Below are 9,408 nucleotides of genomic sequence, written 5' to 3' on the forward strand. Positions count from 1 at the left end.
ATTATTTTCTTAATTTCTTTTTCTGCTAGTTCTAGTATATACAAACACAACAGATTTCTGTATATTAATTTTGTATCCTGCAACTTAACTGAACTAAAATGTATTTCTTTTGTTTCACATTTATAATATATTATTTTTTTGACCAAAGTACAATGATTTTTAAATCTCTTTAGACAACTGAAAAACAGTATCCAAGAAAATAAAACACAAATGAGAAATTTAACCACTAGATTTTTGCTTCATACCAACCCTACATTTAGTCTATAAAACAAACAAAAAAACTTCAAATGAAATGTTACTAAAACACTAACCAAATCACAAAATGTATTTCTTAAATAGTAAGACTTGAAAGTCAAAATGACTCCTTGATCTATTGGCTGCAGAATGGGTATCGTGTTAGCAGGCATGAAAACAATGTGCATCTCACTGTACATCTCCATCAGCACACTTGGGTGACCATGTGCAGTGTCAATGAGCAGTAATATTTTGAAAGGGACATTTTTTTCTGAGCAGTAAGTCTCAATAGCAGGCTTAAAATATTCAGTAAACTGTGTTTGAAACAGATGTGCTGTCATCTAGGCCTTGTGGTTCCATTCATAGAGCACAGAAAGAATAAATTTAGCATAATTCTTACGGCCCTAGGAGTTTTGGAATGGTAAATGAGCATTGGCTTCAACTTAAAGTACAGCTGCCTTAGCCCCTAATAATGAGTCAGCCTGTCCTTTGAAGACAGACATTGACTTCTTTCTAGCTATTCAAGTCCTATCTTTTTCCAATAGAAGACTGTTTGACCACATCGACAATTTGTTGTTTAGTGTAGCCACCTTCATTAATAATCTTAGCTAGCTCTTCTGGATAACTTGTTACAGCTTCTACATCAACACTTGCTGCTTTACTTTGCACTTTTATGTTGTAGAGATGGCTGTTTTGCTTAAACTTCATGAACCAACCTTTGCTAGCTTCAAACTTTTCTTCTGTAGCTTCCTCACCCCTCTCAGCCTTCACAGAATTGAAGGAAGTTAGGGGCTTGCTCTGGATTAGGTTTTGGCTTAAAGGAATGTTGTGGCTGATTTTATCTCTCAAGACCAGTAAAACTTTCTCCATATCAGCAATAAGGCTGTTTCACTTTCTTATCATTTATGTATTCAGTGCAGTAGAACTTTTTGTTTCCATCAAGAACTTTTCCTTTGCATTTACAACTTGGCTAATTGGTACAAGAGGCCTAGCTTTTGGCTTATTATAACTTTTAACATGCCTTTTTCTAGCTTTTGATTGATTGATTTGAGAGAGAGAGAGACAACATGAGTTGGGGAGAGGGGCAGAGAAAAAGAGAGAATCTTAAACAGGCTCCATGCTCAATGCAGAGCCCAATTTGGGGCTCAATCCCACAACCTCAGGATCAGGACCTGAACTGAAATCAAGAGTTAGGTGCTCAACTGACTGAGCCACTCAGGCACCCCTCTAGCTTTTGATTTAAAGTAAGAGAAATGTGAGGTGTGCCTGGCTGGCTCAGTTGGTAAAACATGAGACTCATGATCTCCAATCATGAGTTCAAGCCCCACATTGGTCATAGAGCTTACTTAAAAAAAAAAGTGACACACATGTGATTCTTCTGTCACTTGAACACTGAGAAGCCGTTTTAGGGTTATTCTTAATTGGCCTAATTTCAATATTGCTATGTCTCAGAATAGGGGTCCCTGAGGAAGGGGAGAGAGATGGGTAACAACTGGTCGGTGCATCAGTCAGAACATACATAACATTTACGTTTGCCATCTTTTATGGGTGCTGTTTGCAGTCTCCCAAAACAACTAACATCAAAAATCACAGATCACCATAATAAATGTAATAGTAATGAAAAATTTGAAATATTGTGAAAATTACCAAATTGTGACACATAGACATGAAGTGAGCAAATGCTGTTAAAAAAAAATAATGCCAACAGTCTTGCTTGATGCAGGGTTGCCACAAACTTTCAGTTTGTAAAGAACGCAGTATCTACAAAGTACAATAAAGTGAACAGCAATAAAACAAGGTATGTCCGTATATCAAGTTCAAAAAATAGATAAAACTAATTTTTGTGAGGGAGGGCAGAGTGTTGGGTACTTTGGGGTGGGTATTGATGAGAAGTGGCCCAAAGGAGCCTTCTGAGTTGCTAGTAATGTTCTATATCTTGATCTGAGTGATGGGTGATGAAGACTCTCTCCTTGACCAAACTCTAGTCAGGCTCTTCTGAACCCTCTTTTCAACAAGTCCTCAGTCTTGACGAATAACTTTTTTTTCCTAAGTTTTTTTTTTTGTGGATTTTGGGGGGCAGTGAGAGAGAGAATCCTAAGCAGGCTCCACGTTGTCAGCACAGAGTTCAGTTTACACTTGGCTCTTTTCCTTATTTCAATACCACTTTAGAGTCTGGCTTTGTATATCTTTGACATGGATTACATATATTTAAAAAATTGAGCAACAGTGATGTGTAAAGACTTACGCACTACATAAATTATACCTCAATATTTGAAAATATCTGAATAGACTTCTGAATAAGTTTCCCCATGAGGGCCACACAACCTGCATAGCCTTTCCTTGACACCCTGCTTAGCACCTATCTCCCTTCTCCCCACCTCCTAACACAGACTTCTTCACTTGTTTCATTATACTCATCCTTTAGGACTCAGCTTACCGGAAGGCTTTACAGATTCCCTTAGCCGGATAGACCATTCCTGTTTGTCCTTGGTTAGCATCTTCAGGAGTTCCTCAGGTGAAATTCAAACTTGCCCCCATATACAGAGGACAAGGAGAGACAGAAGAAAGAAGGGGGCTGCTCCAGATTGGTAAATTGCAGGTTTAATAAGCAAGGGAACTTCCATACAATATTTGTTTTGGTCAGCTGCAAGACAAGTAGATCTCCACACCCACCTGCCAGATTCTTAAAAGTTTATATTGATGCCTTAATGGGGCCCAGTCACATACAAAGTCCATATGGCCTCAGTAACACGTTACTTTCTTAAGACTGCATCCTTGAAATGTCTCCTAGTGTGGGAATGGTGAACAGAACATATATTCCAAGGATGGCAGCGGGTGGGATGAGGGCGTCAAGAGCCTCTGATTACTCAGCTTCAGGGTCATCTTGTGGTCATATCCTCTCAACCTCTTCCAAGATCTGTGCAACATAAAAACCGGCATATTATCTATCATCCTGCTTATCACACTGAAGTACGGTCATCTGGTCATGTGCCTGGTTCCCTTGCTAAAATATGAAATCGATCCTTGAAAGCAGGTGACTCTCTTATTCCTGGTGGCTGGCATATTACAGATGTTCAATATTTGCTGAATGAATTACCTTGATTAGAAATCAATACCTTTGTTCCTTGAGCCTGGTTGGGTTATTAAACGCACAACCATGTCTGGTCTTTAGTGTGTTGTGTATCATACACCTTGCATTTGGATAGCTCTTCTGAGCGTAAGGAGGACCGCAGTGGTTGATTTTATTATGAAACATTGCTATAAACACATCTGTTCAGTTTGTTAACAGGCATCTTTTTTATTCTTTCCACAACAACACAAAATCTCTTATAAAGCAATTTTATTTTGTTAACTCTCACTCTCTTTCATATTCTTCTGGGATCATAGACACATAACACATCCATTTACTAATCAGATTTCTTTGTTTCTTAAAAGATGTAACTTCATGATTGGAGTTTCATTAAAAAAACATTTTATGTGTTCAAGACACATTCTTTAGTATTAAGGGCCATGATTCTTCACATTATTGGATCAGTGTCCACTGTTTTATAACTTATATTTGTAACATCCTCTTTACTATCCTGAAGTAAAATTCATAGATATAATCTACCTCACATGTATATTTTCAAGCAAGTAAAAATAACGCTCTAATAGCAGTGTCAAGGAGAAATAAAAACAAAGCCATTTATAAAAAAAATAATACTTCAATATATAAACGTTTAGTATGAATAATGGGAAATATGTGTATATAGGTCTCTGCCCCCAGTTCCTGGCACAGAGCACATATATCCCTTGGAATTTCCTGGGTGATAGCAATGTCTTTTGTTCTAATGAATCAACTCTGTGTGAGCTCTTGGTTGGCTCCTGGATGGGGGTAGTCCCCCGAAAGACCAAGTGGCAGTTAGAAACTTGGAATATTCAGCCCCACCCCCATTCTCCAAAAAGGAAAGAGGGGCTGGAAATGGAGTTGATCATTGATCATGCCTATGTGATGAAGTCTCCATCAAAATCCCAATATTATGGGGTTCAGAGAGCTTCAAGTTTGTTGAAGACATCTAGGTTCTAGGAGAGTAGCTTGCCTAGAGAGGGGCATGGAAACTCCATATCCCACATACCTTGCTCTGTGTATCTGTTCATCTGGCTGTTCATCTGTATCCTTTGTCATATCCTTTATAACATAATAAACTGGTAAACATAAGTAAATGTTTCCTTAAGTTCTGTGAGCTGTTCTAGCAAGTAATTGAATCCAAGGGGAGGAGGTCATGGGAACTTCTGACTTGTAGCCAAGTCAGACAAAGGTTTTAGGTAACTGGGGGACTACTCATTGCAGTTGGCATCTGAAGTGGGGGCAGTCTTGTGGGACTAAGCCCTTAAATCTGTGGAATCTCATGTTGTCTCTAGTTAGCTAATGCCAGAATTGAGTTAAATTTAATAAGACACCTCGCTGGTGTCACAGAATTGTTTGGTGTGGGCAAGAAATTCCACACATCTAGTATCAGAAGTCGTGAGTTTGGTAGTAGTATGAGAGTAAGGGAGGAAAACTGAGTTTTTCCTTACACACTTGGGTATGAGTACATTAAAAGGCTTAGAGTTTTCAAATGCTTGTGCCTAGACATAGAGGTGCCGCTAGAGGTACTGCGCATGCAGTCTGATTCTGATGTTCTGTATTGGTGAGCTGTCAGAGCTGTGATTTTACAACTTTCAAAATGTTTTCTGATAAACCAATCTTTGATTAACACAGTAGTTGCATTCCTGGGAAATTCAGTGTATATTAAAACCACACAAAGAATACTTTGTACTTATACGTAAAATGGAGTTGTGTTCTAGGCTTATGTTATTATCATAGATTTTTCACCTATGTAAATGTGAGTGTCTGGTGAGACTCTGGGAAATCATGAGGATGGGGAGGCAACTCTTGGCTATGCTGGACTCTCCCTAGAAGGTATCTAGCATCTCTAACCACCCCCACAGTGAATGCCAATGGTGCCCCCAAATCATTTCAACAACCAACAGTTTGGTCACAGATATCCAAAATATCCCAAGTCATTTGGAATAGTGGTTCTTAAATTTTGTGGTCATAAGGAATGACCGGGTGGCTCAGTTGGTTAAGTTTCCAACTTTGGCTTAGGTCATCTCATGGTTCATGGGTTCAAGCCCTGTGTCAAGGCCTGTGCTGACAGCTCCGTGCCTGGAGCCTACTTTGGATTCTGTCTGTCTGTCTGTCTGTCTGTCTCTCTCTCTGCCCCTCCTCCTCACACACTCTGTCTGTCTGTCTCCCTCTCCCTCTCTCTCAAAAATAAACGTTAAAAATTTTTTAAACAAATTTGGTGGTCATAAGATTCACTTGGGGAGCTTGTTTGGAATGCACATTCCTTGGGCCCATTCTCAGAAATTCTGATTCAGTAGGTAGGGGAAGGGTTCTGGGATCCATGTTTTTTTATTGACTATCCTAATAGTTCTGTCCCTCAAAACTCACTTTGACAGCTTTGCATTTCTCTAAAGCCCTGAAACTCAACTCCCTGTGTTCCACTAAAGAATCCAAGACACAGCAGGGAACTCATTCACCCAATAAGAACCTTTGTATTGAGATATTCATTTGGTACATTTATTTTTTTAAGGCCATACAAATTGTAGTAGTATTGTTGGCAATAAATTTTATTGCCATCACTCTATGACACCAACAAAAGCATAAGTTCCATTGGTAGTTGAAAATTGTAATAATACTGTTGGGTATATTCTTGCTACTGTAATAACTAACAGAAATAAATTTTAAAATTTATTTATTTAGTTTTGAGAAAGAGAGAGAGAACAAGTCAGGGAGGGGCAGAGAAAGGAGAGATTGAGTGTCCCAAGCAGGCTCCGCACTGTCAGTACATGATGTGGGGCTCCAACTCATGAACCTTGTGATCATGACCAATCAAGAGTTGGACGCTTAACCATCTGAGCCACCCAGGTGCCCCTATACAGAAGTAGATTTTAAAACCCAAGTGATAATAGCTAAGGGCTAGAAAAGCAATGGACAGTGTTCGGTGAGTTTAAGGAAAGTACTTGTAGGGGACAGGGGAGCCCCAGGTTAATGATAGCCTACCAAAGAGTTCAAATGGACAACAGAGCCAAAAGGACATGGCATCCTACCCTTCCAGGTGAACATCACAACTGAGAGGGACTTGATTTCATGATGAATATGAAAGCCCAACATCCCACATAGATGACATTTGTCTTCCACTAACAGTTGAGAACCAACACAGCTCTGGAGTTTGTTGTCAAGCAGAAGCTTTTCTCATGACCAGAGATTTAGTTCACCACTAGGCGTAGGACACTCCTTTCCCAAGTGCAAGTTGTTTGGGAAGTAGGAAGACTGCCTCATGGATAAGGAATCAGGCAAAATGAGTGAGAGAATCTTGAATAATATTTTATGGGTGCTGTGAAAGAAGTCTGTTGACTTATCCCCGTCTCATAACCAAGAGGTCTGGCTTTGCAAACAACACACATCTGAATTTAAATCTTAGCTCAGCCGTGTCTTAAATGTAGGATATCTGGCAAGTCACTTTTTGGGCAGTGCCTGTCTTACAGGCTTGTCCTGAGGATAAACCGGGATCTTTAATGTACAGGGTCTGACACAGAGAAAGTATTTAAAAAATGTTAGCAGGTTTCTATCCTATTTTGTTATAAAAATTTTCGACATGCAGCAAAGTTGAAAGAATTTTGCAAGGACCATCTATATACTCACCAACTAGATTCTACCCTTAATATAAATTTCTACCACCTGTCTAGCCATGTTTCCATCTCTCTATCCATCCACTCATCTACTTTATTTTTTTAAAACATATTTCAAGATCAGTTACCGACACTGGTAGACTTCTTCCTAAATAGAAGCAATTGGGGCACCCAGGTAGCTCAGTTGGTTAAGTGTCTGATTTCAGCTCAGGTCAAGATCTCACGACTAGTGGGTTCAAGGCTCACATCAAGTTCTGTGCTGACAGCTTAGAGCCTGGAGCCTGCTTCAGATTCTGTGTCTCCTTCTCTCTGCCCCTCCACCACTTGTGCTCGCTCGCTCTCTCTTTCTCTGTCTCAAAAATAAGTAAAACTTTAAAAATATATATTTAAAAATATATAAATATTATATTATATTGTATTAAAATATGTTATATATATTAAATATTATATATATATAAAGAAGCAATTATTTTTATACTTCTCTGATAACCAGAATGATCCTGTTCATCAGATTCATGTCTCTCTCTTAGATAATACTGGATGAACATTTCCAAACTACTTCTCTTTGATTGCAACCCTTCCCTTGGTTGCACAGTTTATGTAGATATTTACATCAATTTAGGCAACAAGATTATTTTACAAGAAATTAAGCCTTATCAAGACTACACTTTAGTCTCAATTAGAGTACTCTCAAGTCAGGACAAATAAGTTGTGGTAACTGGATTCAGCCATTAGAAGTGGATTCTACTTGTGTTACTGGCAAGCCCCTTCCCACTCCCACCATTCCCCTTTTAACTCATTACTCTGTGAGCATTATTTAAGAAATCTGAAATCCACTTCCATGGATTCAAGAAGTTGTAAAAAACAAAAGTAAGGAGGGAAACACCTCTTAAAGAGCAAGGAAGAGGCTCTACAAATCAGTTTTAAAGAGCCCTGAAATCATTTCTACTTTTTTCAGCTAGCTGAGACGTTCTTTAATATGGCTGCCATACTCGTAGGAGGAGGTAATAGTTTAATAGGGTGCATGTTATTTGGATAAGTGGAGAGCAGAGAAGGAGAGAAGGAAAGAAAAGCTGAGTGTTGGAGAGGCCAGGACAATGGAAGCAGAGAGTTTGTGGCACACAGAACTAGCGGACTTGTGTTTTTCTTCTTTTCTTTTTTCCAGGTTTATAATTTATTGTACAAATTGAATATCATATGATGAGTTGACATTAGCTTCTCTGGGCTTGGGAACTTATTAATAGATGAGGTACAGTTTAAAATCTGTTTATGTTGCTTTCACAGCTGGTGGTTTTTTTAGACCTTAACTTGTAGTATAAGACCATCAAGCAATGCCTCCAGTACACAATTCATTCTACCTGTGAGAGTGTAAGAGTTGAAATATTTTTTGATACCAGTCAGATGTAATTGGGCATCAGTTTCTGGCTCTGCCATGATGTCAATCTTGCAAAAGGCACCAATTCCACCGGTTAGGTCCTTCAACATATGCAGCTACCTCGCCCAACTTCTCTTCGTTTTCTCTATTAATTGTAGCTTGATACATGATTGCTCAATAGTGCTGTATCTCCAACTTCCCTTGAGTAGAGATAATATGCGCCCACCCATTCCTAGGCAGAGACTTTCAGATGGTGAACCTGCTTTTTTGCCTTTTCAAGAGCTAAAAAGATGTCCGGTGATCCATATTCAACCCCATTATTGCGGACAATGTTTTAGAGGTTAGGATTGAGAAACAAGATGGAAGGAAGCTGTATGTCTGCATAGAGCAGCCTGGAACTCAGACACTGAATTAAGAAATGAATTTCTGGGGATGCCTGGGTGGCTCTGTCGGTTAAACATCAGACTCTTGGTTTTGGTTCAGGTTATGATCTCATAGTTCCTGGGTTTGAGCCCTGCTTTGGGCTCCACAACCGGCAGTGCAGAGCCTGCTCGAGATTCTCTCTCTACTTCTCTCTGCCCCTCCCTTGCTCCTGCTGTCTCTGCCTCTCTCAGAATAAATAAACTTAAAAACAAAAAGAAAAGAAAGAAAGAAATCTCTGTCTTTTATGAGCCACTTGTGTCTCTGTTATAGCAGCTATCATAACATTAACTAATATGAACGTATACTAAAAAACAGAGAAATAAGGTTAAAATCTGGTAATGGAGGAATTAGAATGCTGGGAGAAATAATTTAGTTTTATCTTGTAGACAATGGAGAAAATTGCAAGATCTTTTTTTTTTTTTTTATTTTTTTAAGTAGACTCTACACCTAACACAGGGCTCAAACTCACAACCCCAAGGCACCCCTGGGTGGCTCAGTTTAGTGTCCAACTTCAGCTCAGGTTATAATCTCATGGTTTATGAGTTTGAGCCCTACGTCAGGCTCTGAGCTGACAGCTCAGAGCCTGAAACCTGCTTCTGATTCTGTCTCCTCCCCCACTTGTGCTCTCTCTCTCTCTCAAAAATAAAAAACATTAAAAA

General features: G+C 39.1%; 1 pseudogene; it reads right to left on the reverse strand.

The window, feature by feature from the left end:
- Window positions 1-8,207: 8,207 nt before the first annotated feature.
- Window positions 8,208-8,388, reverse strand: LOC144233529 (ATP synthase F(0) complex subunit k, mitochondrial pseudogene; annotated as a pseudogene).
- Window positions 8,389-9,408: the final 1,020 nt, after the last annotated feature.

This window comes from Crocuta crocuta, unplaced genomic scaffold, assembly GCF_008692635.1.
Source record: "Crocuta crocuta isolate KB4526 unplaced genomic scaffold, BGI_CrCroc_1.0 scaffold113, whole genome shotgun sequence".
NCBI classification, from domain to species: domain Eukaryota; kingdom Metazoa; phylum Chordata; class Mammalia; order Carnivora; family Hyaenidae; genus Crocuta; species Crocuta crocuta.